Raw genomic sequence first — 27838 nt, 5'->3', positions numbered from 1 at the left:
GCACAAGGCCAAAGTGTCCACAAAAACATGCTGAAATTTCAGAATTTCATCTGTTTGGGTGTTGGGTGTCTTTTTATTTGAAGTACTGAGGACTGAAGATTTGGCTTTAGCAGATGTTCTGGAAAGATAACACACCTCTAGCTGGAACTAGGACTGTCTTTAAAATCTGCTAAAAAGCTAGCTATGTGGGTTTAGTGTTTATTGTAAACATTTCACAGTTATCTATCTTTGCTGAGAGAGAAGTTAAAGCTATTATCACCAGCAAGAGAGAGCCAGGTTCATCAGCTACCCACGCTTCCCTTCCGTGTTGGCAAGCATTGCCTGTATGTGCTACAGTCATGGCTGGAGAATCCCGTACAGGTTGAGAACTACTTGAATATGAGAGTATTATATACTACTTGAGGAAAGAGTTTGTAACTGTTGGATAAATGTTTATAGACTCACATCTTTTTTAGGTTGATGTTCTGCCTCCTATAAGCCAAAGAAGATCTTGTAAGAGGCTATAGATTCTGCTCTGGTGACATTTTTATTAGTCCGATTTCAGGCAAGCCCCAAGCACTTGTGCATGCTTCAGGATACAGGCATCCTAGCCAGATCCAGTCTACAGTGCTGCCAGCCATTTCTGGCCTGCTGAGATTTCAGGAAAACTGGAATCAAACAGAGCTGGTCTGAGCAGATTTTTAAAGGAAAATTGAATGTGGTTTTCATTCTTTTTTTCTTTTATCCAGAACAAACGTAGGAGCCCTAGAAGTTCGGGAATGTGTAGACCTCAGGCTTGAACTTTTATGCCCATCAAGATGGGTGTGGAGCAAGCAGCAGTAAAGCTCACCGGATAAATTGTCTCAACTCTGACCTAAGGAGACCACACTTTTGGGTGAAAAGCTAACTTGTGTTCCTTACTCATTTAATCCCCTGCTTTTCTGCTGAAAGGGTCATCAAGGGACTCGTTCCTACCAGTAACTGGGCTGAAGCCACACGTACGTTTCATACACGCCACTGAGCAGATTTAGGATACTAATGATTTTCAGCCACCATGAACTGGGGTTGGATCTGACTTGTGACCAGGAGGTTAAAGGCTTCCAATTCAATTACCGAATCCCAGAGCTATGAACTCCCTTTTGCTTGAGCATGACATCAGCACTGATGGAAACTGCGGTGAACTATTGTGTTCAGCCAGGTAGACCAGCAACACGAAGGCAAGTTGCTAGGATATGCACCTTTCATACAGCAAAACATATTTCAGCTCTTCTCCTTTTGCAGACACTTTGTGTTCATCTTTCTTCAGAAAGGGATTGTAGAGCAGTTGAGAAGGATGCTCTGCACATAAAACGTACAATTCCTTTCTGGGCACTGTGTGTGTTTTCAGTATTTAAAAATATTAGGTGATTCCCAAGTGAAAAATTGACTACTGCGTATAGTTTATTCATGGCCTATCTAGCACTGACATTTGATATTCAAGAGTCATTCTTAGCAGCTGGTTGATGCAGCCTCTTGTCTGTCTTCTCTTTGCTGGTGCTGCTGTTCTGTCACGACTGAGTGTGACACACACCTGTGCACAGGCAGGCAGTGGCTGATGAAGTGTGAATGCACGGGGCTGCTCTGCCTCTGAGCCAGCCGGTGCTCTTCTCCTTCGCTCGCGCAGCTGTGTGATGGCAAAGGCCCAGCTTATGAGCACAGTTATGAGCTTATGAGACCTCAGTTATAGGCAAGTTCTGTGACAGTGGTGGACAAGGAGGTTTTCTGCTGGGCTTTGGCAATTTGGGAAGGGCAAAGGGGGTTAAACAGAGAAAGATCAGAAGCACACTGCAAGACAGGAAAAGATAGAAACTTAATAGGAGCAGAACCACTGAACTAATAAATTCCATCCACCTGTGTGATGGAGGTGTCAGAGAAGAACTATGATTCAGCCAGATCTTCTCCACAGTTAGGGCTTTTCTTGAGCATGTGCTATATATTTTTTATGGTTGTTTGAGTTCTTTGGGGGGAAAGTAAAGAAAGTCTCTTAAATTCAACTACTAAATCTGACCTTGTTCTCAGGACAGAGAGGTAAGATCTTGCAAAAGGGCAGGATGATTTTTCAAAATTTGAAATTTGGAAATGAATTGGACAAAGGAATACTGGATAAAGTTACCTCAGAGTTGAAAGTGTTCAGAACACAAAAGCATTTTCCTTTTTTGGGGAGGGAGGGTTATTTTTTCACAAGATGACCTCTCAAGAAGACTATAAAAATAAAATATAGTAAATTTCTAAACTCCTCTGAGAGTTCTAATAAATGATGTTACATTGCTGTTGACCACAGTCTGTTTGTTGAGAGATAACCTGGTGAGAAACAAAATAAATAGGAATGATCATAATTTAACTACTGCTATAAGTAGTACTGCATTCAGTTTTGTTTTATAGGATAATTTTAGTCTCTGTGGGCATAGGAACAATTTATGTGTGTTTACAATATAACTTACCATTATTTTGAATGAGTACAGGTAAAGGTCCTCCATGAGGAAAAATCATTTGACCAGTTTGTTATCCATAAAAGTCTCACAGTAACTGTTATTAGTATATATCTTCAGTGATTTTTCCCCGAACAACAGTAGAAGCAGTAGGCTCAGGGTGTCTCATATCCGAGCCTTCTCAGAAACATCAAATCTCATTTTCTGAATAAGCTCTGCTCCATTGGAAGAGTTTATTTCCACTGCCTATGGGCAAACTCATTTGGCAAATGAATTCTACGAATGGCTGGATATCATTTTATTTCTTTCACTCTTGCACAACCGAGAACTAAATGAAATGAGGTAAATGGTATAGCAAAGAGTGGAAGCTGTGGGTGAGATGTCAGATGAACTTCTTGCAAGCGTATACTTTGTATAGTGAAGCTCAAGCCTCAAATGTTTTACTGTGTTTGAGATTTCAGTCAATGCTGTTCTTTATATGCATTCCTTCGCGTTGTAGGCCCTGTGATTGCATATACCAGGACAGGCATGTTCCTAGAACTTGGGCATCTGCTCTCGTTGCAACAAAATTGCAACCACAATTCTGTGTAGGGCTTGTCAGAATGGAGTGCTGTCTAATAAGAAAAGCTGCTGTGAGCCAAATAGAGTAAATACATCTCAGCTAAACCATCACACCTTAGCAACGTCAGTGATGGCTGTAAAGCTGCTTCAAATACCTTATTGTAAAGCTAACCAGATGTAATAGTTATTTTGCTTCAGCTCAGCTCCAGTGTTGATCCTCCTGCTTTATTCAATTTGAAGGGAATATTACACACAGGATGATCTATTCTTACTTAATTTATTCTATTTAGAAAAGGGAAAGTTCTCTTTTGAAAAGGCTTTTTTCAGATGTATCTAGATGAAGACAAAGCTTGATCCTCTATTAATTATTTTCTAGCCCAAACCAGGACTAGATACCCAGAAGAAAATAGAATAAATTTTGTATATGTGTGTGCATGTATATATTTCCCAGTGGGATGAAATTCAAACAAAACTGTAAAGAAAAATAAATATATTTGTTTTAATGAGCTAAATGAGGCTTGAATGTGATGTGAACATGTCTGGGCTTGGTTTCTTGTTTGGGGGTTTTAATGTTAGATATAGCCTCGAGACTCCTGGGGATTATAAAAAATTGAATTTTTATGATGAAGGATTTTATGGCATTTCTGAAGTATGAAATGTTCTCAGCCATTGCTGCAAGCTCAGGCTAGCTTAACATCACCTCCTCAGCATGATTGGCTATTTCATTATGCAATAGAGAAGCGGTGGAATTTGCTTAAGATTTACAAAGAAAGCTTCATATGCAAGGGGCAATTTACTAGAATTTAAATGTCTCTAAAGGAAAGATTTAAATCTGTATAGGAAAATATAGGCACACTTTCTCCATTACCATTTCCGACTCTTCATGTATACACTGTAAATCTCAAGAGGAATATGTGCAGGACTTCATTCTAGGGAAGTGTACACAGTAGGTTAGTATTTTACATTTTACCCATAAGGAGAAGTAAAAAGTACCCTATTGCCTTCAAAGGGAATTGTGTTGAATTCCTGACTTGAATGCCATTGCAAATAGTGGTGCAAACAGTGAAAATAGAAAATGATATTTATTTGTTGGTTGCCTTCTTCTTTAAAGTGCGTTTTTTAACTGTAATTCAAAAAATAATAAAAATGGTGCAGATGTTAAATTTTTCCTCAGCCAGTGCTAGCTCCTGCACGCCTCTCCATTTTTACTTTGCGTGCAGTGGGGCAGTCCCAGTAGGCAAGGCAAGCTTTAATGAGCAAACAAGCTGTTCCTCGGGTGCACTAGATCTTATGACGGTACCTGGACTGTTTATACCTCTTCCAGTGCCTTTGGTTTGACTAACTGGTACTGAGTACGACTAGCTACAAATATGGGGAACAGAAATATTGTGGTCAGTAGCAGAAGCTAGAGGTTGCCCTAACTCACACCAAATGGACAGAAGATATGCAACTAGCCAGGGATCAGGGGAGTACAACTTTACCTTAAAGACACCCTTGTGCCCTTTATCCTGTGCTATCCCTTCCATCTTTGTACTGGAAGAGCCTGGTCTGCGTTGTCAGCAACCTATGTACTTCCTTGTTGCAACATATGAAGAGAAATACACATTTGACTATCAGATTTCATACTTCTTGGATTGCAGAGTCAAAACATTCTCATTTGACGTGTAGCCTGCATGCTTGTCTTCTCAAAGGAGGGATGCCCAGGCTGAAACACATACAACCCAGTCGCTGTCTGGGTGGCAGACCCTGATATGCCCCAGAAGGCAAGACTTTCCCAGCAGGATAGATTTCAATTCCTCCCAACCCCCAAGTTAGATGTTTCTACATGGGATATACAGGTAGCTGTAAATCTCCTCTGAAGACCCCCAACTCTGTCCTTAGCCTGGCAGCTGAAGTACCTAACCTGATGCTCTGGCACTTGCAAAGTTCAGTGCTGGGCTGCTGAGACCACAGTGGCTGAGCCCTGCTGTTGACTAAGCTCTCCCCTAGTGAGCGTGAGTTAGAGGGTCACTGTTGCCCTTCGTGATAAAGTCATGCTAACAGACAACTAGCAAACCTCCTCCCATCCCCAGGGCTTGAAGCATGTAACAGGCTTATATAATGGCACCTGGAGGAAGGGAAGAGCTGAGCTGGAAACCAGAATGGCCTAAACTGTCTGCAGATGTTGTGGCATCTTTCTGCAGGTGGTCAGTGATGCCAGATCCCTGGGAGGGCAGGTGTCACCTGCAAGCTTACTGCCCTTGTGTTATGCACCACATAGTTTTTAAGACATGTCAAATCCCCATGTTTATTCTTATGAAAGAAATGTAGGGTCATGTGAGGCTAAGATTCAGAACAAAGATTGCAAAAGGGTGTTTTTTTCTGTTAAGGTAAGTAAATTACTTTAGGAAAACATATATTTTTAGTATGAAATAAAAACCTTGCACAGGAAGATGGAAAGGGCTATAGTATTAACATAGAAGGCTTGCATAAAAAGTGAGTCTCTACCTCTTCTGCTCCCTTCTTCTCTCTCTTTTGTACATTTGGCTGGTGAAAAAGGTTTATTTTACTCTGTATGAACTGTAAATTTTGAAGATGTTAATTAAAACTAGTATTTCATTGCACAGGATACTTAATCAATTAGCTGTATTTGCAAAGCACTTTTAAGCACTAATTACTGCCAAATATTAAGCTGAGGGGTTTTCTTAACTTTCAGAAACAGAGGATGTCAAGAGGATGAGAGCCCTGTAGTGGACCTCAAACAGCTTTTGATCCTCTCCCATTCTGATTCAACAGGAGTGACCAGGTGAGAATCCTGACACGGCAGCAGATTTCATGTAAAGCAGGGCAGCTCCGCAGGTAGGAGCTGTGGGGCTTTGAGTGTGCAGGCGTGCTCTTTTGGTCCATGTGGACTTGGGTTTCCAATGTGTTAGATGAGACACACTGTTCATGTTCCTGGGAACATGTGATTCAGATCCTTAAGTGTGTGGTCAGCCCTGTGTCTGAATCCTCTGCGGGATCAGCTCTCCCAGTGAGGGAGCTGGAGGAGTCTGGGTCGGTTGCCGGCACCGTTCCTAAGTGGCAAACAGTGGGATTGCCAAGCGATTTGGAGTAAGGACGCTGTTCCCTGTTCCTCCCACTTGACACTGCCCTTCGCCACCTGCAGTGGTGATGGACCACAAGAAACAGCTTTGACAGTTACGCCCTGCTTTCCCTTCTAGCAAAGGACAACAGAATTTCATGGTGCATTGAATGCAAACTGATGGACATTGGAGGAGGAGGTATAAATATCAACACTGCATGAGGGCTGACTTGAAAGATGCCTTGGCAGCCAAGCTATTGAACCACTGACTGAAGTGTTAAAAGCAGGAGCATAACAAGAGTATTGGTGATAGTAATGGAGAAATTGCATGGCAGTTTGTGGTTAAGAGAGAAAAGAAAAACAGGAGATGTTTCTAGCCTTGACTGAATAATATTTATTAGACTCATCTGTACTGAGCTCATAGGGTGTTTTTCTTTAAAGGAAGGAAGTAGAAAGCAACTAGGGATGTACATGATGGGTGTCTTTGCAATAAAAAGCAAGCAGCTACAGAGAGAAACATTTCAGATCTCAAGGGAGAAGGATGCCGTTCTTGTCAGGAGTTCCAAATTGTGAAGAGCACACAGATAATTCACCAAAGGACACATGTTCTTAAACACTACCCTGAATAGAAATTAAATCACTAAATTAAGGCCTAAAGGTCCAGTCCTATCTTTGGTAGATACAACAGCAGAGAATTAAATGGTACTTACATTTCTAAATAGTTGTATTGACTTCAGTGGGACTCTCTGGGAGATTTGTCTTTAACTTTGCTATAAAGAAATTGTAAGACTGGACTCCAAGCAGTGCCAGAGGGGCAGAATGAAGAGATTATAGCTGTCATTGGTCTTCTGTTATTCTGGGGTCATCCACAATGTCATGCAGCAAAAGGATAAGTGTTGAAGAAATCTTAGAAATACAAAATTTAATTTAAAAGAATGTATTAAAAATCTCCCTGTGTCTTTACTATTATCTATGTAATAAAAAGGAATATAAAATTGACAGTGGTGCATGCACTCCTCTGCAAAATAGAGATTACTTACATGCATAAATGAGTCTATGTTTACAGCTCAGGTTTTTAACCTTAACATGCAATTTCTTTGCTTTTGTGAGAGTTAACATCTCTTAGATGCAGTTACTGCGCTTGTTAGCGAATTACCTCTTTTGGAAAGTAAAAGCATAAAAGAATATGAAAAGAATAGTTTACCTTGCAGTGGGAACTAAGGTTATGTATTTACCTATTGACACAATAAGGTATTGAAGAACTATTCTAATTAATCATGGGAAAATTCTTACAGCCAAGTAGTGAACGAGGTGCTGTAATGTACATCCCTTTGCACTATTGCCGCAGAACAGAGGAGCAAGTAACTTGACAGAACCTCCTGGGGATATGTGCTGAATGCTTGTTTTTCCCTATCCATCAGACTTTGTAGTCTTCGATGTAGTAAGCACCTATAGTTATCCCCAGATGTGAGACAGGCCTACAAAGGTTATAGACAGCAGTAATTCTGAGTAACAGTGGCCTTTCTCTGAGCTTACATTGTGGTCTCATTTTATCAAAGCATATCCGGATCTGAAAACCAGTCCTTTTACTTCTGGAAACTTTGCTCGTGTGACTACTTCTGCTGTCTTGTGTGTGGAAGTGCTGCTTAAGTGAAGTCTGGAAACACTTGTTCTTCTAACGCGGCGGAACGGGCTGCCTTCTCGAGGAACAGGAACTCACTTTCTGTTAGTGGATGTTGTGTGTGCTGGAAGCATACTCAGCGAAAACGGAAACTTGAAAAGACGGTGTTTCTGAGATAGCAGTCTGCCTGGCTAAGCATAGAACCACTACTTAATTTATCCAACTATCCCCTTAAAGCACCAAAGATTCCCATTTTCATGAAATCCTTGCATGCCAGATTTCAGCCTAAAACACACTCTTATGGGCAGGTTACAAAGCCTTAGAGACCTACTCCTGTTGACTACAGCAGTGTGAATTGTGCTCATCTTGGGTTTAAGTGCTGCTATTTATATAAGTCTTGGCACTAGATGCATCCTTCCATTAAGACAGATGTGGAGCAGAAGTAGGTAAAATGGGTCAGAGAGGGCGTAGGGAGAGAATCAGTTCCACACGCTTATGAAAGGCTATGTATGAGGGAAAGCATAAATGAATCTTTGCACTGAAACTCATTTGTTGTTGCATCATATGCAATGTTATATGAACTTAGTCCACAAAGTCGAAATTGATCATTTGATCTCCTTTTGAATTAGTTTGTTTTGTGATGGTATCATGCATTATCTTGGCGGAGCAGAATTTCAAAATCTTCATTCAGTGTCTTGGATATACCCCACATATAAGTGAAAACTCTATACTGCCCTTGGAAAATGAGTATTTACAAATATCTTTGTTTGGAGGAAGAAAAAAGGGCTTGATATATTTTAAGTGCCAGTCTTTATTATTATTATTATTATTAGCATGATAATAACCATGGTCACTTCTGACAGATTTCTTTTTTTTTTGAAGAAGTTTTTCTTTTCATTTTGAAATTATCAAGATGAAGCTGTTACCGTATGGTCGAAAATGGATTGTCTCCTGAATCCTGTTTTCTAGTGTTCAAACAGTAAAATCATCTTAAAACTCTGAATTCTTTTAAAGGGAAAAAGGACACATTGACTTGAACATTATGTTTGTACCAAACACTGTTGTGGCAGATGTCTCAAATGAGCATCATCCAGTGGAAAGTTTTGCAAATTATTCCGTGCTTTTGACCCTCCTCAGGGATGTTCCATCATGTCTAGCATTTGGATTCCTCCCCATTTGTTTGAACGAGTGACCCTTCTTGGAATTTATTCTTTCTTTTTTTTAGTATATATTATGTGACGAGAAATATCGTCTAGAAATGTCAGGGGAAAAATTGGTAGCAACAGTATCTGAAACTGCTCTTTAAAATCCTGACTTTAAAAGCAGCATCAGCTTGGCAAACTGGTAGCTACAGAGCGGAAGAGGTAAAAAAATTAAAAACTTGGTGTATTCAATGTAGCGCTCTCTGAAGACCGTGTGGTTAGCATTTGCCTGTCACTGTTCAAATAAAGGAGTAAAAATATAAGAAAGCCTGATGGCAAAAGATTCATCTTGAGATCAGATGAACAAAGAGAAGATAGTTGGTAATAACTACCCTATTTCTTAGGATAAAACAGTTTATTCATCAAAGGCAGGAAAAAACTCCAAACATTTGCTTTTCATAACCTTCATGTGATGTGTGTTTCCAAAAGACCCAGTACTCAGTATTGCAGTCAAACTTAGATTTCATTTGCTCAGAGAAAATTGTAGTTCACTGGTCACTATGAACAGCTGGTGCTTACTATTAGATACCACATAATAACAAGGGCTATCTGCTATCATGAAGAGCTGGAAAATATGTGGTAGCTGTAGGTTAACCCATAATTGTTTCACTGAAAAAGTTTGTTTTCCTGCTGTAATCCAGGACTTGTGAAAAGAGTATGTAGTTGATTTCTTTCATCTCCAAATGTAAAGATTTTGGTTATTATTCAGAATTGCAATTCCCTGTTTTCTTTAGTTTCTTCTTTCACAAAGTATCCTGCTAAGATGTAGCTTATTTTCACCATGAAGGTTCAGATTCTAGTTTCTTCTTCAAAGAGAGCCAGAGATCTACATCAGAAGGAGACGGAGTCATTGTTTGCCTTATTGACTCACTAGAAAAGATTACGGTTTCCGATAGCCTTGTCTTCGGTAAAAGGCAGATTCTCAGCTGCAGGTAGGGGCAGTGGCACTTTCCTGCCATTCAAACTCAGATGTTTTCTACTGAAGTTAGATGAAAAACTGTAAAATTCCAAATTATTGTTGTTGTTGCTCCTAAGTAGTAGCGTTAATAGCAGAGCCTCATCTGCATGATCACATGGTTACTGGCAAGCTGCACCTTGGAAAACCTGGACTCTTCCCAGACCTAATCAACAGGCGAATGGAGCCAGAACTTAACTGGCATCACACTAGGTGGGGAAGATATCTCAGGTCTCCCTTCTTGCAATCTGATTCCTAATTTACAAATCCATATACATAGCAAATATTTCTTTCTTACCTAGATTAGAATAAGATTTCCATCGACAGTGTGGATTTTTCCTATCTCTATTTTCTAAAAGTTTTTACTAACTTTTTGATATTTAGTAACATTTAAGTGTATCCTACAATGTTTTATATGTTTGATTAAACAAACTACTGTAATAATAATAAAAATGGGGAAACTGGCTGAGAACTATTTGCTGTTTTTTATTCCTTTAAGTCCTGTTTGGTATTTGTTTCTTTCCTGAAATATGTGGTTACATGAAGTCCAAGGCAAGGGAAGCAGCTGGAAATACTACAGCATGATGCTATTTCACGTGGAAGTCATAGCTATGAGATGAGAGTCAGACCAGGAACCCATGATGTTTTTCATCGGTTGATTATTTGCCTAAAGGCGGGGAAGATGCATCTCTTTTGTTTACTGAGGCCAAAGGCTTATCATGAACATAATGTTAATTGACCAGTATTTTCTTGGGACATCTAGGATCTTATTTTCAAATAAACTAATGCTTTAGAGGCCTGGAAAATTGTGGTTTGGCATCTATTTGAACTGTAATTTCCATATTCTTGGTTTGTAGGATTTGCATTGTGCTGTGATCTAACATCAGTCACTAGATGAATGCTTGGAGTTGAAAGAGCAAGGGTCTGAGGTTTAGGTGTTACTTTGAGCCAGTGACCATCAAATCTAAATTGTTTTATGTTTGCTGCCTCTTGACGTTTCTCAGATCCATCCATTCGTTAGCCCATTCTGTTGTTTACTGTGCACTTTAATGTAACCCCTTAACCCTGTTCTCTCCACTGCAAAAATTTATAGCTAGGAGACTGGAATAATTTCATTCAGAAGCAGTTTTAATAAAACTCCTAAAGTGCAACATTTATTTTATGCTTCATATAAAGCCCTGATACTTTCTGATTTCTTTACGTAAGCACAATTTGAAATTTAGTAGGAAATGGAACTATTGGGAAATTAGTTTTAAAGATGGCAGTCTAATAAGACCTTGTTTTAAAATTTATATTATTTCCAGTGATTAAGCTGAGTTTTGGCATAGCCTGGAGTGCTTCGTTCATGGGGAATGATTGAGGAAGTAATTACAGCTACCTCTTTGACAGTGTCTGCAAACACTAGGACTGTGCTACCTGATTAAAATTAGACTTAGATCCCAGAAATTATCACCATTTTAGAAGAACAAAGCTATAGATTGTAGGGAGGAAATATTACAAGCCAATCCATGTATTTAGTAGAATTTTATCTGTGTTTCTGTGGTTTTATAGTGTTTTATTTATAGTTATAAGTAGTATCTTAATATATTATCCCAACATATCAATATCTCAACTCAGAGCAATATTGAAATGTATTACAGCTCAATCCCCCCCCCATTGTAAGAAAGGAACTACTAGACTGAACATTATTTTTAACACTTTTCTCACATTTTTTAGTCCATCTCATCATCAGTAGAAAGCACAAATCCCTTGAGGAAGAATCTGCTTTTGGGCGGAGGAGCAGAGAAAGAGGGTCAAGGTTGCTGGAAAGTGAACGAAGCAATCCACAAAAATTCTGTAGATTTCCTCTCTCCCCTGAGGTTTCCTCTGCTCCCCTGAGCACTGAGAGATGCTCACTTGTCCTTTCCATGGTGACAGAGCTAATGCTGATGCCAGTAAGACTGAGCAGTAATTACCCTTCTCCGGAATACTGGCTTCCAGGGCCAGGGAGTAGCGTGGCTCAGCAGTGGGGCTTGGTGTTCCCCCGCCAGGTCGGTTTGGTGCTGTCACACCCTGCTGAATGCGCTTCACCTAGTTAAGCGTAAGCAAGCAGATTTGAATGCAGTTCTTGGGTTTACATCAGAAATGTCCAGTCTTATCTGTATGTGGACAAAATGGATATTTAAAAGAAAAAAAACACTTTCTGGAACATTGAATCATCCAGGTTTGTTGTGACTGTGTCTGTGACTGCGCAAATCATCCTGTCCCTGAGTGCAAGAACTCTGCTGTCTTACTGCACAAATGCTGGGTGCAGCCAGGCACCATAAATGCAACAATGAGCCATTAAATAAGGCACTTCTAAAAAGGTCATTTTTTCCCAAATCACTAGGCTTTCACTGTGGAGAAAATTAATTATAATAAATACAGTGGCCATATATTTGTTTTTATAACCCCTTGTCTTCCAAGCAGAATAAATTAGTCATCATCATCATAACAGGCTGAGATTGAGATTTATGGTCCAACTTCATCCCTGGTGCTATTTCAGCAGTGTTACACCAGGATTGACTTTGATCTAAGCGTCTGTCCTGCAAGTTGTGGAAGGTGGGGGGCCACCTTCTTCCTTTTCATTATTAATCGTGCTGTATTCCCTCCTCCTAGAGAAAAATCTGTCCTTTTTTATTATGGTTGCTCTTATTCTTTTAGCATTCTTTCCATTCTACTTGTGAACTCTTCCACTATGCTGTGTTGTTTTGCCTTAAAGGTGAAGGCCCTATGATAAGAAATTCACATCTCTGAGCTTTCTCTACAAAGCAGTTCAGAAGAAGAAGATTCAAATGCACTGTTGGACCATACATAGTTGAATTTTTCCGACCTGTCATCCGAGAGAAAGTCAGGAAACTCAGTGCTTCAGAGCTTGTTTGACAGAAGTCTTTGTCCCTGGTGCCTGTTAGCTGTGTTGTATCAAAAAAGCCTTTTACTGATCTTCAAGAGGAGAAGACAGAAGAAAGATGACCTTTAAAGCTGCCTGAAAGCAGACTTCTTTGGACCAGTCAGGGTTACAGATGCTTAGTTCTCTGTTTTGTCCTCTTTGTGACTCAGCACCTTGCCAGAGTAGGTCTTTCTATACACATGCCCAATAAATTAATGAGTGGTTCAGATACTGGCAAGTAAGACTCAGTTTTTTTTCAAAATGGATCATCCTGGCTGTAGAATTGGCTAACGTTAGTGAGGAATAGGTTTTACTTTGTATTTCCAGTGCTTCCTTTTAAGGTCATCTAGTTAGAAAGCAGTATTTTGCATGAACATTTTCTAGAGGAATTGTTTTCTTTCATTGTTTTATATTTTGGAAAACTAGTTTCCTAAGCCAGATATTTTTAATTGGTAAAATTTCTTACAAAACAGAGATATCATGAAGCTTTTCCTGTCCAAAAAGAGTTTTGATGTGAAATATTCTGTCGTCTCTACTTCTAAGGTATCTGCTTTGATCTGGGTCAGTATAGATTAGGAGTGCAAAACAGATGATAGGACAGAATAACATTTGTACTATTATTATCAATTGTATAATGCTAGATGTTGATTTTGAACTATATAAAAGGATTTATGCAATCTTTATCTCTAATAGCCCTAAAAAAGAGAAATTTGATTGTTAACGATACTGGGTGAAAGTCTTCTCTGTTACAATAGTATGACCCCATTTGAAGTCATTAGAGTGAACTGCAGGGAAATTATTCCCTTTTAGATGTCTTAGTCTGGGTACCACAGTAAATGTGGATACCATGGAACTATCTTAAATACATTTTTTTTTGTCAATACCCAGATTTTCTGTAAAAATATATTTTCTCAGCAAAATAGTGCTAAACATACTTAATTAATGCATGATTACACAAGAGCAAAAATTATATCTGTTCATAGGCTTGTTTATTTTAACTTCCTGAAAATACTAAGATGATTTATTTTTTCTTCATTTGAAAACATCTGAAGCAGCAGGAAGAGTATTGTTTCATAACCCGTTGAGCCCAGCATACGCTTCATGCCCAAATCAGCTGTAGTTGAGCTCTTTTGCTTAACACTTCTAGTCTTCTTTCATGATATTCCTGGGACCTTTGCCATGATGTTGATGAAGATATCGAACAAAATGTTGTGAGTGAGATTTTTGCTACCTGGAGTGTGAGATGTATTGGCACAAGTTGGAGAAATGAACTTTAAAATTCAGACTGTTTATTAGATTTATTTGTGGAAGTGAAATAGTGAATGTGTGAGAGAGAGATGCATTTAATCAAAATATCCTTCAACCACTGCAAAAAAAAAAAAAAAAAAAAAAAAAAGCAAAGCCACAGATGAGAGCTGCTGTTAATATGAATGCTCAGCCTATCACTTTAAGTCGCATAGCAGAAAATCCGATGGGAACAAGACCCTGATGTGCAGGACTAGAGTTAAGGTCTTTTAATTAAATTTAAAGATTTTCTTCCTCGTGGGAAAGGATGTGATTAGCTATTTTCTGACAAGTATTTGACTTGAAGATACTTGCATCAGCAGACAGAGGAGTACATTGAGAAGTACTAGTAGATGCTAATTATGAGATTTTGGGAACTGTTATTCATGTGATATCTTGTTATGTAAGTGCTAGGATAGAAACCTGGTAAATAAGTATCAGCATCATATATAATAATTATGAACTGTTTTAAATTGATGCTCAGGACGCAAGGCTGACTTGAGGAAAGGCAATTGCCATATATTCCACTGCAGTCCACTGTTGCTGTGCTTGCAGCTGATCCCAACTATACTCCAACTTAGCAAGCAACCAAAATAAAGATAGTGAAGTAATATAACAAAGATATGTCTGTATTAAATTTAAGGGGACCTTAAAGGACTATAGCCAACTTACCCCTTTTTTGCCTCTGCTAACTTCAGTGAAGTTAAGGCAAGGAAAGATTTTGGTCCCTGAGCTTTGGACACCCAAGTCACATTCTGATTCTTGCTGCTCCAGCAAGCAAGCCTGTCATGTCATTGCAAATTGACATTCAATACAGTACATACTAATCTCTTCAGTTTCATATGATTCTTCATGCTGTAGAGGCAGTAGCTGGGGTGAAGGCAGGTGCCCAAGAACTAAATCCTCATTTGGTGCATGTATCATAAAGCCAGCAGGGAAGTTTCTCCACCAATATTATTGCATGTTCTCCTTGTCCCTTTTTATGAGTCAGAGAATTGCTACAAACACTTTAATTTGTACTTAGCTTGATTTGTATCCTGTCTTTTACTGTCCTGTTTGAGCAGATAACAGTAGCCATTTGGTTAAAAGGAGGTGGTTTTATGTCTTAGCATGACTATGTTCAGTGAGGCTCATTTGTTGGTCCAGCATGGGAGGAAAGATTCCCAAGGCTATCCTGAAGGATTCTTGCAGGAAATGCTGTACAGAAGTGGTAAATACTGTAAAGATTTGCTCTACACTAATGAAAATTGTATTTCGTCATCTCTGAATTACACACTTTTGAGACACAAGAAAGTACATTACACTCAGAGAATGCCAAAAGGAGCTGTATTCTGAAGCAGGACATCTTCCAAGAAATCAGATGACTGATGTGCTAGAGGTTGCTGTTGATTCCACTGTATGTTGAAAATGGTTTGGAACAAGCTAGATTTAAGCAGGTGCACTAATGCTCCTCTTCAGGATGCTTGAAAAAGGACATGGTTTGTTTGCTGAGTAAATTTGCAGCTACTGTGACTTTAATGCTGAAAAATTAATTTGAAAAAGGGACCCGGACCTTCCTATGTGCAGATATAAAAAGTGAAGAAGGTATTACAGACACCTTTTCCTTTCAATCTAAAAGTGAAACCTCTTTTGGAAGGCTTTTGAAGACAGAAGCTTTAGGTGACAAATTTGTTACCTTGTTCTCAAGTGCCTGGGTAAGGGTATTAGTTAGAAGTCTCCTCTTCCGGATTCTTCATCTGGTGAGAGGCTTCAAGCTTTCATAATCAAACTTCTTCCCTATCCAAAAATTAAAAATAATAATAAAAAAAAACAGAAAAAGAAAAAAGGTAGCTACCATTAGATCCTAAGATTAAAAGCACAAACTGTAGCAAAACTACAGTTCTGAAAGTTGCACTGATAAACAATTGCTCAGCTCTTAATGACCTACTGCTCTAAGACAGAGCTGAGAAGCCTCCTGCCAGGTTGGTTGGTTTTTGCATCCTTGCTGTCTGCTATGTCTGTGTCTTGCCTGGATCATTAAGGGGCTGTGAAGCTACACCACGTTGTCCTCTTCCAGTCAAAGCAACCTGTGGTGCATCTGTGAAAGTAATCAGAGGTTTTCAAGGCTTTTACAACTCTTCCGCTCACCATTGCATGTCCATAACTTTGGATTCATGGAAAAAAGCAGTTGCAGCAGCTGTACTATTCTCTAGTAGTTAGAATGGTGTGGGTAGCCAAAATAGTAGTGTTCGAATCAAGCAGCAAGGACACATCTATGGATTTCCTTGAGCAAACAAATTACTCGAGATACACTTTTTGCCCAAATACAGAGATCAGTGTAAAACACACATGCGTGCAGTCAAGGGATTGTTTTCAATCTCTGCCTAGGGGCCCAGATTAGCACATATTATCTGTGTATGTGCATAACTTCCTTTTAAATTGAAAGAGGAGCTGTGAAAGGAATAACTTTTCAGTTAGTCAGCTTAGTTTGTACTACAGTACAGCAATTTTACGTGCTCAGTAAACTTAGGCTGAAGGAATAGAATGACTCTTTGGAGCAATTAGCTTAATACTATTGGCTTCTCTATGACCAGATAGAGAAAACGAGAACCAGAAATTCATCAGTCTGTTCTGGGGGGGTGAAAATAGCATGTGCTCTTGGCAAAAGTGCTAAAGGATGTTTAAAGTGGCCACAGTGCGAAAAAGATCTTCCTCTAAATTTGACAGTTGCATTAGAATTGTAAAACACTGGGAATATTATCTACCTGTAATGTTCAAATGGTCTGTGGTCTTTCAAGTTAGCTTTTGATAGGTGTTCAGATGTGTGGTTTTCACTTGCACAAATGCAACCAATAAGCAAGTTCTGTACTGAAGGTTATGGGCATTTGGCAAAAAGGCATTTTAAATGATTTTTTTTTCATATTCAGAACATGGATTTCTTGCTGGAGTTCGTGCCTTAGCTAATAAAGGACAAATTCTGAAATGTTGCAATAAAATCTAGACCTTGAAATCAATACTGTTTGTTAATTACAGGTTCTCTGTTAGATAACCTTGCAAACCTTGGAAATCTTTTGTGCCTCACCTGGTTTCAACAATATGTAGTGAAAACTGACACACCTTTGTGACCCACCTTTTGAATGACTATTGGTCTGTTGGCATCCTACAACCCCGTGATAGCAAAGGTGTTTCTAAACCTGCTGGGTCTAGATGGTTGTTGATGACTGTATCTACCTCTTGATTTCTCAAACATGCATTCATGCATGCATCTCATGCAGGTCTAATATCTTCTTTTTAAGCACTGAGACTTTGTAGGCTGACTTCCTAGAACCAGCCTAACCGCTCTCTGAATTTGCTACTTGCCTGAACATATTTGTCAAACTTGTTTTAATAAGAACTGCCAAAGTCCTGTCTTCTAAGAATTTATCTCTTTAAAAGACCGTGTGGCAGAAGGACGTTGAACGGAAACAAGGGAATCTTTTAGTGACAAAGATTTTTAAAATGTAAAATTGGCTCCAGGACTGTGGAAAACAAAAAAAAAAACTAGTGATCTCAGTTCTCTGCCACCTGAATCCTGGGTTTGAACCAAATTATTAGGAGACAGCCTTGCCAACCTTGACGAAGTTGGTATAACTGGTTTTGCTGGAAGGCATGTTCTTTTCGTAAGGTATCACCTGTCCTTCAGGCCGCTGCATGTTTCCACCATGAAATTCCAAACTGTAGCACTTGTATCATTTGTTTTCTGCATCTTTTGGTGGAAAGTCCCTTGTTTACCTAAGAATGATCTATTCAGCACCAATGGCTCAAGATTATTTTACTGCAGCTACTCAGACACACAATCTTCCTAAGATTCAAACCTCTGCTATAAACTAGGTAGCTCATGAAGATATGATCAAAGAGAAACAAAGTGGAATTCATGTCTTGGGCAGACAAAACTCCAACTGTTGGAGACAAATTGTGGCCTTCCACTTGGAAAAGCAGATTATCTCTTCTACTGTTCTCATAAATCTGATGGATGCGTTAGTGCCCAAAAGGTGTCTAAGGCTTGCTTGCTATACATTCTCTAAAGATCTTATGCACTGACTGCTGATTTAGAGGAGTGCCATCTACTGATTCTTAGCACCACTTAATGCCACAGTCCGATGTTTCTGATGGATAGCAAGAAGATTTAGAATATTTAGGTTATATGTCTTACTGCTTTGAAACCATAATGTTAACACATGTATATTATTTCATTTCAATTATTTTAAGTGTAGTAGTACACACACACACACACACACACACACAAAATAACTGATGAGTTGTTGATATCATGTCATAAGTCACCAGCCTCATAAAACATGACATTACATAAAATTACCTCCTTTTAACCAAATGGTTGCCAGCATTTTTTTCAGTTTGTAGAAAGATGTGAAGAAAGATGTGCCCAAAGTGTTTTGATAGTCACTATAATAAGCATGATGTGTACACTAGGGGTTAATTTTCTTGACTCCGGATGCCTGACTAGCAATATAACCATGTGCCAGAATTGCAATTACTTGCCTTTGCTCCATGAAGGTTTCTTGCGAAAGGAGACTTTTTACTCAGCAGACCATGCATATCCACAGATAAGCCCTGTGAACGGTGTGCTGAAAGGGCAAAGGAACCACAAGATCTACTTTAGGCTGCAGTAATGGTCATAGAGACAAGAGAAGCTAATAATATCCCTTTCATGTGTCAGCCATTCCCCTTGGTTATGTGGTTGTGTGAGAGGGTGGACTCCTCAACACAGAGCTGTAATTTTCTAACCTTGCTGTTGCATTGGGGAGCCAGCCTAGCATCTGTTTGGTGTTCAGAGAAGGCACTGGAACAGGTCCCAGTTTAGAGTCAGTATCTTTTTTTGATACTCAGGTCTTTGGTAAGAATATTTGCAAAGGAACAGTAAAAATTAAAGTGCACTCTAATACTCTTTACTCACCATTAACTTCTGAAATATTATTGCACGTTAATTTTAACAGTTACTTTACAAAACCACTTACCACTGTCTTGATGACAGAAAATGCTATAATGCTGTTGATGTTACATCAGAGCATCCCACAAATTGGTTCTTGATGCGCAGCAGTCTAGCTCATGCCCATCCTGTTACAGCAACCATCCACAGTGCTTTTCTCCTCTTCTAAACATGCATAAAATACTCAGCTGGAAAATACTCCACTGTTTTTCTATTTAAAACTCAAGTTAAATTTAAACAGTTGCTCTCCTGTGGCTTCAGATTAAAGTACATGAGGCTATAGTATAGCACTGATGCTGAGTTTGAAATTTCAAAAGAAAAAAGTTGTTTCTTTTTCAGTTGGTATTTGTAAAAGCTTTCTAATTTTCCCACTCAAATAATGCACAGCAGCCACTGATACAGTGGCATTAAACACTTATAAAAGTCAATTTATCGATATAGTTTAAAATGCTTTACAGATATTAACACAATGTTATCCACATTAGTAGGGGAAACAGAGCCACAAAGAAGCTAAGTGATTTAAAACCTCATCTCATATCTTAAGTATCATTGACCTCTTCATTGCTGTGCCCTTATTAACCACAAGCTACCCTGGCCAAACCCCACAATTTTGGCTCAAGTAAAATTCCATGCTGTAGAGGACCAGTGTGTGTACACTGCAGGGCACTGATGTATGACTTTGACGTATGGAGTCAAGAAAGACCCTCTGCTTCATTTAACTCTTCATCAGGACCATAAAACTATGGGGGAATGCAAGGGAAGCCAAGCAGACTACATATTTTATGCTTGATGCCTGCTCTAGAAAAGGGCTGTGCACCAGCCCCATTTTAGGACAATGCCTTCTCATTTTTCAGAGCCAGCAGTACACACGTAATGTGTGTACTAGACAGTCCAGGCAGTTTGTAGGTATGTGGTCTTTTTTTTACCCTACCCTCTACTTATCAATCAGAACATTTGCCAGAGAATTTGCCTTGATCATAGAAGGCCTAAGAGAGCAGAGTAAGTCTCAGGCAATTCTTCACCTACCTTGAAAACGATACTGTTGATTACTGGTGACTCTTAGAAGTCCTACAAGTTAGTAGCTGTATGTGTCAGAAGATTTGCTCATTGCCAAAAAACTCCCCACTGGCTAAAGTAACTGCTCATAGTATTTGAGAATCAAGATAAAGGCAGAACACTGAGGTTTATCTAACTTCATTAACTAAAAAAAAAAAAGGAGAGAAACAAATTGATGCAATATTTAAATCAGAAAATCACTATAATGACAAATGACAACCCTGCAGCCTGCAAAATCTGCTAATAAAGTGTCTGCTGTGGTTGTTATTAAAACTAAACTTATAATCCATGATTATCCAACCATTAAGCATAAGTGGAAGCTAAACTGGATATGTGTCAGATGATATTTTGCTGTTGTCTGGACTGAGAAAATTACTCATCAAATTTGATTTCTGATGCCTCCCTTCTCTGAAGATTAGCCCCCTAAGGAGTTTACGGGCATTTAGAAAGATTCCTTCTGCCCCTTGTGTCCTCTTTCTCTTCAGCAATTACACTGTAAGCTTTCTTTAAGTTTAACTTGTAGACTTTTAAAAATGACTCCTGTAAAGTAGTTGTGCTGTGGTGTGGTGGGTGGCCCCGCATTAATTCTGCTTTGCCATAGGAGCATCCTTCATACCTGCATAAATTTATTTTTGTCCAGCTGAAACATGTTACATCTTTAGCTGAAACATGTTACATCTTTAGCAACAGTAGTCTGGGTCCCTCTATCAGTCAGATTGTTTGAGTGCCTGGGTAATCACTCAGGTTTTTTTTACCACAGATACATTAGCAAAATTAAAGTTAAGAAAAAGACGCATTCAACTGAGATAGTTGGCACATGTTAGACTTTTTTGATTGATATATGCTAAATTTATTGTTGTCAAAAAATTGTTTGTACCATTTGCCTAATGGGATGGATGGTCTGTTTAGGACAGAAAATAGTTACATATGGCAATGGAAAAAGCTCTTGTTTTGTTGGATGGCTGCCCACATACCAACAAAATGCTGCATATGCCTTCAGTCCTAGCCCCAACTGGATTTCACCGTAGCCAAGAGAGCTGTGAATGGTGAAAGCAGTTACGGAGTATTTCTTACTGAGACCAACAAATTACATGACTACGGTGCATTTTACCTTCATTACTTCTCCTGGAATGTGGTAAAGTAAGTTCAATGTATATTTTTTTAATTCATGCATGGTTCCACACCAGATAATTCTTTTTAGAGGCTCTGCAGTTCCCACTGCTTTTTCTGTTGCTAGCAAATATCCCGTCAGCAAAAAAAGTCCGGAGCTGACCTTTAGATGATGAGGCTGCAACTGTAAAACCACCCACTCTTCTACCAATGTATGAAAAAATGTCATATTAAGTACTAATTGCTTTATATGAAAGCACTTGCAGGTAATGGGATGGACAGATTTACCAGATATCTGAGTGATTTACTGACCAGCTTAATAAAACAAAAATATTGGAGAATGATTTTTTTTTTTGCCTTAATCAGGGAAAACACCAGAGTTTAGACTGACTTGTGCGACCTCCTTCAGTGGAGGTGCCAGCTCTTTGCTTATCTCAGCCTTCTTTTGGTGGCGTGAACAGGAGAGAGGAGAGGGTTGTCACCAGTACCATTATGTTCTGCTACGGACTTTTATCTGGTAAGAGCTGAGCTGAATTGAGACTGACTCTCTCCATGGGTCACTAAGCAACGTGGAAACAATTTTCAGCCAGTGCTGCTGTGAGCAGGTAGCTTGGAGGAGAAAGTCTCTGCCTGCAAGATATCACACCCTTAAACCATTAAGATTTGCTCTCTGATTTCTGCATAGCAATCATCCAAATTACAGAGCAAAAGATTTTATAAGTAATGTGCAGAGTACAGCCAAGATTCTTTTAAAAACCTAACAGTCAATAAGATATTCATGCTTTCTGGAATGAAGTTGGGCCTCTATATGTCAGTTACTTTATTAATGATTTAATTTTAAATATTGCTATCCTGATTCACAAAGGAAGCATTTTCCATTCCATCACTCTTCTGTTAAATAACCAAAGTGAGAATTTTCTGCTTACGGAGAAAGTAATCTTATAGATGACCACAGCTGCTGAGGGCCAGTTTCAGAAAATGATAGTCTCCTCTCCTCTTTCTCCAGAAGTTCCTGTCCTTGTTCATTAGCCATACACAGCAAGAGATATGGAGCAAGCTGTATGAAACATTGTAATTGGTTGTCTCCTACTGATGCCACATTAATATGTCATTAAACTAATATTACTGACACACTGATATGATTTAGAACAGATTTAGAAACCTTACAAGCTGGATGTTGCATTTGAAAAGATTTAAATGTTTTACACATCTCTCATTTATAACATTCTTAAATTGCAGGGTTCCTCAAGATCTGGCAGAGACCCTACCATTTTAACACATCATTATAGAAAGCTGGTTGCCAAAAATATTTGTGAAGCAGTGGGGCATAGTGGTGGTAGTGCTACTAAGAAGTTCATGCTAAAACGGTACAAAGTTCTGAGACCCCATACTCTAAGCCCTGAAAGCAAGATAGCCAGTATTCCCTGCAAATTGGTTGTGCAGAACGTAACTGCAGCACTTGCTGTATGTGTATAGGGCTTAATTTCTTTACATGAGGACATATAATCAGAGAAATTTAACTTTCTCCTTACAGTCAGGTGATATGCACTCCTACATAAAGACCCAACCCCAAATCCAAGTGCCTTGTTAGTCCATTTGGAGGCTTTCCACTAGTCTGATGAAGAAGTGGACCACAGCTATAGTGTATGATCTGGGAATATGTTAGATTTCTTGCTAAGGTGGGAATTCTCACTTTAAGTCCTGTGTTAGTCATAAGTAATTTCAAGGCAGGCATATCATGGTTTATACATGATGCTCCTTTCTCACAAATAAATCTCAATGGCCGAAGTGCTGGAAATAGAATTTTTTCATAATTTTTTAGATAAGTGGCAGATGGAGAACCTCTCCCCAAGTGACCTTGGAGCATGGACGTTGTCTTGGAGAGAGGAAAGCCTGTCTTTCTAAAACAGAGAGCTGCAAAGAAAGTTTGAAGGGCCTGTACCCCTGAAGTGCTGCCTGCCCTTCTCTTTAGCAGTGTGCTAGGGCAGAGTGAATTCAGTTTGAATGATTTCGGCATATCTTTATGCTGAAGAGCTTTGTGTTGCTAAGCAACATTTAGCAGTGTGTAAGCACATAGAAGTTGCCTTAGATACTTTACATGACTGTATCTGCTCTCATACCTGGATTCTGTTAGTCAGATGAAAGGTCCTTCTATGGGTTGGTACAGGATCAAGGTGTATATTGAGAATGGCACAGAGATCAGAAGCTGAGCTCTTTCAAACCTAAATCAGCCATAGACAGAGTGCCAGCTAGACAAAAAGTGGGACTCAGTTGAAAAACCATGTTACCATTCTGTCTCCTTTAAACTATGAACTGTCTTCCTTGTTGCAACTGCAGGTCTGTTTACTTTCCTTCCCAGTGACAATAAGAATAAAAATCTGTTTAACGTGTCTAAAGGAGTCAATGGCACAGCAGACAGAAATAGCTTTTGTGAAGAATAGTATATTGCTAGAGTAGGTATAAAGACTTAGGCAGCTTACTTTTCCATACCAGCAAACAAGCTGGGCTCTTGTACAAGCCAGGCCACTCGTGAGTAAGTTGTTCAGAGAGCTTCAGTCTGAAAATTTTCTTGTCACTTTTAATTTCTGTCCCAGATCATACTAAAGTATAAGGGGAATAAAGAAACTGTTGGGAGGGGACTTGTGGTCTAATGTAGTTGATCTTGTTACATTTTGTGCTTTGATGCAATGTCCGTATGATCAGATGGGATAGCCTGAGGCTTGATGTAGTAGAAGGCCTGATTTGATATTCCAGTAATGTAAACCAGGAGCAACTCCAGTCTAGACAGATGTGTTACAAAATCCAGACTCTAAGGTGCCAAGCTTGCCTTCCCACTTCCATGTTTTAGGAGATGCTCTATGAAGGCAAGATCCCTGCACTATTTGAGAACAGGCAAGGGTCTGCTTTCAGCTTCTCTTACACTGTGACATCCTCAAAGTCAAGGACCATTTTAGCTGTCACATCTCAATACTGCCTTTTACCTTTTCCTTTCTGTGGTGGCAGTAAGGTAAGAAGAGGCCCTCAGGCCTAAGCCAAACATATAATAATATGTTTGGGGTTGTTCCCAATTCAAAGTCAGTAAATCTGGCTTTAGTCTTGATAGCAAGACAAGCAAGGTTCTGGGAAATATTTTAGGTAGCTATAATTCAAAGAAAGCCTGAGCTGCTCTAATTTTATATATAGCAATGTAATAGCCCTTTGCAGCCTTCGGGAGGAAGGGAGTGTGAGGATTGTGGAATAGCAGCCTCCTAACTGCAGCTTGGTGTCCCATAGCACACATAGCTTCCCTGAACCTGAGGGCTGACGCCATAGCATAAGCTTCTGCATATGCTCATTCACGCTATATAAATTTAAAAAATCAGATGTATTTGTAATTAAAATGCTGAAGAAAGCCAAAGAGCTTATAATCAATGAGGCCGTTTGTTTTTCTAATACTGCATCACATGTTTAATCATTCAATATATGTGCATGTACACCCAAACCTAACAAAATAGGTTTGACGAGTGTTTAATTTCAGACGAGAGTTTAAACTGTGAACTTGGAAGTTAAGTTTTTTAAGCTTAAATTCAAATATGTGCTTATTGTGAAGCTGATATGTTATTTTTTGTAACGAGGCTTTGTTGTACAAATCAAAGGCCTGAGAAATCTTACTGAAGAAAGTGGTACCTAACCTAACTGAAGCTGCAGTACCGTAGATAACTTGGATACTGTCATTTGTTTTGCTTAGAAGATAAACTCTCTGAGACAAAGGACCACTGTTTTAATCTTTATAAAGCACCTGATACGTTGTATTCTGTTCAGTTATGGTTCCTGTGCTCCACTGCCACGTAGGAGTAAAAATCAGCTGATTAATGTAGCTGTATAGAGGAATTTGTCAAATAGTAGAAAAAGCAGTTAGTAAAGCTTTTCATCACACTTTGTATGATAATATATGTTCCCTTTTCTGTTTGCAACAGAAAACACACATTTTTAGGGGCATCATTACATATTTAATTTTGTGAGTTCATTTTTGTGCTCGAGATGAAAAGCCAAAACAGTAGTTACCTTTTTCTTTAATTTCAAACTGTCATCATGCCAGAAGAAGATTATGTTCTTGCAATGTTAAAGTGAGAAGTATTTTTGCATAACTTTTTTCAACTTGATTCCAAAAAGAAATCTGGCATTTCTGGAGATAAAAATTTCCGGTATGTATTGTCTTTCAGAGAATCATCAAATATGTACATTCCAGAGGGATGCTTGACCTGAACTTAGATCTGCTGCCTCTATCAAGATTCTTTCATTATAGACTAATTGAAGAACAGTTAGTCAGTACTCAAGGCATTAGTTTCTTTATTTGTTGTTTAAATTCAGGTATTTCTGTCCATAGCATAATACATAAGAAGCAGTGATTGTTGCCTCATAACTTTTTATGCAAATAAATTACAGCAGTAACTGTCAGTTGCACTAAAATTAAGGGGCTGTCAGTGCTTCAATTACAAAACTTTATTTTCTGCTGTTTATAAGTTAGTTATAAAAGTTCTGTACAGAATACAAGACATAAATTACCTTGAAGACATAGAGTGAAAAGTGTGTTTGTTTACATCTTTAATGATCTTAGGAGGCTTAGTTAATTAAGATTTTTAAAGTACTTTGAGATCCTCAAATGATGGACTCAGTATAAAGTGCAGAGTATTATTAATATTTTGTTCAGTTAGTTCATGTTAACAGCATATAGCATAAGGACTGTTTCAACCAACTGTGTATTAGATCCCACAATGGATCTATTAGGAAATGTCTCATGGAAATTATTAAAGATTCAGTTGAGATTTAGTGATGACTGACTTTGGCAAGCAGAAGAATTACGGAAATGTGGAAAGATGATAGCCATCTAGTGCAGATGGATTTGAGAAAACATGCAGTATTGGAAAACTATCTTACACTGGTCCTTTATGAAAGTGAATAGCCAAAGCTATGCAGCATCCTTTTAAGGTGAAAGATGAACCAGTGCCTTCTTGGAGGTGGTGAGAATGGGGAGAAGTTGCTTCTGTTGTATGTACCATAAATGTGGAAGTCCTGGTTAAAAATGTATTCAGATAAAGATATCTATAGATAGACTATATCTATAGATTTATCTATCTTTGTATGTATTATTATAATAGATATCTTTATAGATATATAGAATATACATATATACAGACACACAGACAGACACACACATGTATATATGTAGTGTTCATTATTTAGACCTGGATTCAGTCCACCCGAGGAGGTGCCAGTTTCATGTTATAACTGAGCTAGCTACTGCCAAACGTGGGTTTCACAGTTCCCTTTCCCTCCACACCCCCCCAGCTCTGTTCACAGGCATATGATTACCCTGGGTCTGAGTCTGAACTAACTATTCTCACTGTGATATGAGCTGGTCCAGGGAGCTAAAGATGACAGGAAACAGTTCATTTTTGGAGAGCACAATCAGTTTTCTATAGGTTTAGTGACCTGAACCAGTTCACTGCAGGGCCAAACAGGTATTGGAGTAGTCAGATGAAGAGAAGAGGTATGAGAACAGATCAGCTTAATGAGAATGTCAGATTTTACTGTGAGTTGGGAGTAGTCCCTCTGTATTTGATGGTGAGAGCCAGACCCTGCTAAAGGGTGTGCAGGCCTTAGGTTGGTTTCAAGGTCCTTTCTTCATTGACTGCAGGGGAAGGATAAGGTCAGAGCACTCTTAATGTAGCCACCTCAGTTTAGTACCTAAAGTTAGATCATTTGAATCTCAAATAAACTCAGTCTTGTTTAAATGAAAGGTATGATTTTTCCTCATCTTTTTAGGATTTAAGTTAGGGAGGAATATTGCTATTTCTCTTGGACTTTAAACCCAAAAATAACATTTAAAATGTTCATCAAGTTTTCTTTGAAAGCTATTTAAATATCTGAACAAAAGGAGGAAGATGTATTATTATTTAGAGCTCCTTGGAGAAACTCCAAGCTTTAATTGCTCTTCACTTTCATTTCGGTAAGAATGAATTTGAATGAAAGTGACTCAGTCCTGTAGTGCTCTTTCATTCCCCATCGTACTTCCCGTGAAAAAAGCATTCTGGTGCAGCCAAACTTAGCCAGGCCTCTTCCTGCTGTTGATTTAGACATCTCTTTTCACTCCCAGCTAATTTTCTCTTGTTTTGAGAATAAATTAAAGGCAAGTTAGAAAGTAGCAATGTCAATTTTCATAATTATCTGAGACATGGTGGCTATAAATACCACACTACCTATTAAACAAATATATTCAAGGAAGTTTGGTAGATGATATCCAGACAAGTTAACTTTTTACAGGGAATTCAAAGTTTCTTGCTGGGATTTTCAGGCCAGGTAATGTGCACACAGTGGGCCCAGCATGATTCTTCTGGGTATGTTGCACCTACTGTTCGTGTACATTTGCAGAAAAGTGATCATGTTTCCTAAGAACTTGCTGAGCATGTTCTCTGGCATCCCTCTGTGCGCTGGCTGTCTCTCTGCTATGTCTATGTGCCACAATAGCCAGAAGACTCTCTTTTTCTCCTCCCAGAAATCATGAGTTGAAAGAGAGGACAGTTCTAGAGAAACCCACGCCTAGTTATTTTTTATTTGGCTAATGAGAGCTGAACTCTCTCCATTTTGCATCTAACTACACCTGCTCAGATCCCTGGCACTGCACTTA

At 38.9% G+C, this 27838-nt stretch overlaps 1 protein-coding gene across 15 annotated transcripts in view; it reads left to right on the top strand.

Moving 5' to 3' along the window:
- Window positions 1-27838, top strand: part of SEMA6D (semaphorin 6D) — a 606315-nt gene that overhangs the window by 189848 nt on the left and 388629 nt on the right. For all 15 annotated transcript variants that reach the window (XM_064517345.1, XM_064517347.1, XM_064517340.1 and 12 more), the window contains one exon: window positions 5704-5793. The gene's annotated coding sequence lies outside the window, so the exon portion shown is untranslated. The remainder of the gene's footprint in view (window positions 1-5703; window positions 5794-27838) is intronic.

The sequence above is a fragment of the Dromaius novaehollandiae genome, chromosome 10, assembly GCF_036370855.1.
Source record: "Dromaius novaehollandiae isolate bDroNov1 chromosome 10, bDroNov1.hap1, whole genome shotgun sequence".
Lineage (NCBI taxonomy): Eukaryota > Metazoa > Chordata > Aves > Casuariiformes > Dromaiidae > Dromaius > Dromaius novaehollandiae.
This window is presented reverse-complemented; position numbering and strand designations above follow the sequence as displayed.